This window comes from Arachis hypogaea, chromosome 4, assembly GCF_003086295.3.
Source record: "Arachis hypogaea cultivar Tifrunner chromosome 4, arahy.Tifrunner.gnm2.J5K5, whole genome shotgun sequence".
NCBI lineage: Eukaryota > Viridiplantae > Streptophyta > Magnoliopsida > Fabales > Fabaceae > Arachis > Arachis hypogaea.
The window spans coordinates 70280677-70285007 of NC_092039.1; the positions used below are offsets into that span (position 1 = coordinate 70280677).

The window sequence follows — 4331 nt, forward strand, 5'->3', positions numbered from 1 at the left end:
AACTCATAGTAAAGTCCAGAAAAGTGAATTTTAACTAAAAACAAATAAAAATATACTAAAAACTAACTATATCATACTAAAAACATACTAAAAACAATGCCAAAAAGCATACAAATTATCCGCTCATCACAACACCAAACTTAAATTGTTGCTTGTCCTCAAGCAACTGAAAATCAAATAAGATAAAAAGAAGAGAATATACTATAGACTCCAAATTATCAATGAAACTTAGCTCCAAATTAGATGAGCGGGACTAGTAGCTTTTTGCCTCCGAACAGTTTTGGCATCTCACTTTATCCTTTGAAATTCAGAATGATTGGCTTCTTTAGGAACTCAGAATCTAGATAGTGTCATTGATTCTCCTAGTTAAGTATGATGATTTTTGAACATAGCTACTTAGTGAGTCTTGGCTGTGGCCCAAAGCACTCTGTCTTCCAGTATTACCATCGGATACATACATGCCACAGACACATGATTGGGTGAACCTTTTCAGATTGTGACTCAGCTTTGCTAGAGTCCCCAACTAGAGGTGTCCAGGGTTCTTGAGCACACTCTTATTGCCTTGGATCACAACTTTATTTCTTCCCTTTTTTTTTCGTTTTTCTCCTTCCTTTTTTTTTCTCTCTCTTTTTTTTTGTATTCACTGCTTTTTCTTGCTTCAAGAATCATTTTTATGATTTTTCAGATCCTCAGTAACATATCTCCTTTTTCATCATTCTTTCAAGAGCCAACAATTTTAACATTCATGAACAACAAATTCAAAAGACATATGCACTGTTCAAGCATACATTCAGAAAACAAAAAGTATTGTCACCACATCAAACTAATTAAGCTAGTTTTAAAGATGAATTCGAAATCCTGTACTTCTTGTTCTTTTGTGATAAAAACAGTTTTCATTTAAGAAAGGTGATGGATTCATAGGACATTCATAACTTTAAGGCATAGACACTAAGACACTAATGATCATAAGACACAAACATGGATAAACATAAGCATGAAAATTTCGAAAAACAAGAAAATAAAGAACAAGGAGATTAAAGAACGGGTCCACCTTAGTGATGGCGGCTCTTTCTTCCTCTTGAAGATCCTATGGAGTGTTTGAGCTCCTCAATGTCTCTTCCTTGTTTTTGTTGCTCCTCTCTCATGATTCTTTGATCTTCTCTAATTTCATGATGAGTGGGATCTCTTGTTGCTCCATCCTTTTCTTAGTGATGGGCTTGAGGTCATGCCTTCTCAGTTGAACCGGCTTCCCTCTTGAATCTCTCTTTTGTTGAACGCCCTCTTCACAAATGTCTATGAGGACTTGGTCCAACCTTTGATCAAATTTGACCCTTCTTCATGGCCACAACTTCATAGAAGTGGTCTTGATGCACCCTTGAGATGAATCTCTCCATTTCCCATGACTCGGAGGTGAAAGCTTTTGCCTTCCCTTTCCTCTTTCTAGAGGTTTCTCCGGCCTTGGATGCCATAAATGGTTATGGAAAAACGAAAAGCAACGCTTTTACCACACCAAACTTAAAAGGTTTGCTCGTCCTCGAGCAAAAGAAGAAAGAAGAGAGTAGAAGAAGAAGAAATGGAGGAGAGGGAGATGGCTTTGTGGTTCGGCCAAAAGGGGAAAAAGTAGTGTTTAGGGTGTGTGAAAATGAAGGAGTGAAGATGATAGTGGGATTTGATAGGTGGGGGGTTTTTGGGGAAGAGTTGTTGAGGTGATTGGTGAATGGGTGAAGAAGAGAGAGGGTGGTGGGGTTGGTGGGGATCCTGTGGGGTCCACAGATCCTTAGGTGTCAAGGAAAAGTCATCCCTGCACCAAATGGCATTCAAAAACACGTTTTGAGCCAATTCTGGCGTTAAACGCCGGGCTGGTGCCCATTTCTGGCGTTTAACGCCAGGTTCTTGCCCTTTCCTGGCGTTTAACGCCAGTCTGGTGCCCCTTTCTGGCGTTAAACGCCCAGAATGGTGCCAGACTGGGCGTTAAACGCCCAACTGCTAGCCTCACTGGCGTTTAAACGCCAGTGAGTTCTTCCTCCAGGGTGTGCTGTTTTTCTTCCTGTTTTTCATTATGTTTTTGCTTTTTTCATTGATTTTGTGACTTCTTATGATCATCAACCTACAAAAGACATAAAATAACAAAAGAAAATAGTTAATTATAAAACATTGGGTTGCCTCCCAACAAGCGCTTCTTTACTGTCATTAGCTTGACAGAGGACTCTCATGGAGCCTCACAGATTCTCAGAGCCATGTTGGAACCTCCCAACACCAAACTTAGAGTTTGAATGTGGGGGTTCAACACCAAACTTAGAGTTTGGTTGTGGCCTCCCAACACCAAACTTAGAGTTTGACTGTGGGGGCTCTGTTTGGCTCTGTTTTGAGAGAAGCTCTTCATGCTTCCTCTCCATGATGACAGAGGGATATCCTTGGGCCTTAAACACCAAGGATTCTTCATTCACTTGAATGATCAACTCTCCTCTATCAACATCAATCACAGCCTTTGCTGTGGCTAGGAAGGGTCTGCCAAGGATGATGGATTCATCCATACACTTCCCAGTCTCTAGGACTATGAAATCAGTAGGGATGTAATGGTCTTCAACTTTGACCAGAACATCCTCTACAAGTCCATAGGCTTGTTTTCTTGAGTTGTCTGCCATCTCTAGTAAGATTTTTGCAGCTTGCACCTCAAGGATCCCTAGCTTCTCCATTACAGAGAGAGGCATGAGGTTTACACTTGACCCTAAGTCACACAAGGCCTTCTTGAAGGTCATGGTGCCTATGGTACAAGGTATAAAAAAACTTCCCAGGATCCTGCCTCTTTTGAGGCAGTTTCTGCCTATACAAGTCATTCAGTTCTTTGGTGAGCAAAGGGGATTCATCCTCCCAAGTCTCATTTCCAAATAACTTGTCATTTAGCTTCATGATTGCTCCAAGGTATTTAGCAACTTGCTCTTCAGTGACATACTCATCCTCTTCAGAGGAAGAATACTCATCAGAGCTCATGAATGGCAGGAGTAAGTCCAATGGAATCTCTATGGTCTTAGTTTGAGCCTCAGATTCCCAAGGTTCCTCATTGGGGAACTCATTGGGGGCCAGTGAACGTCCAGTGAGGTCTTCCTCAGTGGCGTTCACTGCCTCTTCTTCCTCCCAGGATTCGGCCAAATTGATGGCTTTGCACTCTCCTTTTGGATTTTCTTCTGTATTGCTTGGGAGAGTACTAGGAGGGAGTTCAGTAATTTTCTTGCTCAGCTGACCCACTTGTCCTTTCAAATTCCTAATGGAGGACCTAGTTTCAGTCATGAAACTTTGAGTGGTTATGATTAGATCAGAGACCATGGTTGCTAAGTCAGAGTTATTCTGCTTAGAACTCTCTGTCTGTTGCTGAGAAGATGATGGAAAAGGCTTGCTATTGCTAAACCTGTGTCTTCCACCATTATTATTGTTGAAACCTTGTTGAGGTCTCTGTTGATCCTTCCATGAAAAATTTGGATGATTTCTCCATGAGGGATTATAGGTGTTTCCATAGGATTCTCCCATGTAATTCACCTCTTCTATTGAAGGGTTCTCAGGATCATAGGCTTCTTCCTCAGATGAAGCCTCCTTAGTACTGCTTGGTGCATTTTGCATTCCAGACAGACTTTGAGAAATCATATTGACTTGTTGAGTCAATATTTTGTTCTGTGCCAATATGGCATTCAGAGTGTCAATCTCAAGAACTCTTTTCTTCTGACTAGTCCCATTGTTCACAGGATTCCTTTCAGAAGTGTACATGAATTGGTTATTTGCAACCATTTCAATCAGTTCTTGAGCTTCAGTAGGCGTCTTCTTCAGATGAAGAGATCCTCCAGAAGAGCTATCCAAAGACATCTTGGACAGTTCAGAGATACTATCATAGAAAATACCTATGATGCTCCATTCAGAAAGCATGTCTGAGGGACACTTTCTGATTAATTGTTTGTATCTTTCCCAAGCTTCATAGAGGGATTCTCCATCCTTCTGTCTGAAGGTTTGGACTTCCACTCTAAGCTTACTCAATCTTTGAGGTGGAAAGAACTTTGCCAAGAAGGCATTGACTAGCTTTTCCCAAGAGTCCAGGCTTTCTTTAGGTTGAGAATCCAACCATGTTCTAGCTCTGTCTCTTACAGCAAAAGGGAATAGCATAAGTCTATAGACTTCAGGGTCTACCCCATTAGTCTTGACTGTGTCACAGATTTGCAAGAACTCAGCTAAGAACTGATGAGGATCTTCCAATGGAAGTCCATGGAACTTGCAATTCTGTTGCATTAGAGAAACTAATTGAGGCTTAAGCTCAAAGTTGTTTGCTCCAATGGCAGGGATAGAGA

General features: G+C 41.1%; 1 non-coding gene across 1 annotated transcript; it reads left to right on the top strand.

Annotated features, from left to right (window-relative positions):
• The first annotated feature begins 3909 nt into the window (after nucleotides 1-3909).
• On the top strand, nucleotides 3910-4017 carry LOC112798909 (small nucleolar RNA R71). The gene has a single exon (XR_003200505.1). It is a non-coding gene; the product is annotated as a small nucleolar RNA R71 (small nucleolar RNA).
• The last annotated feature ends 314 nt before the right edge of the window (nucleotides 4018-4331 follow it).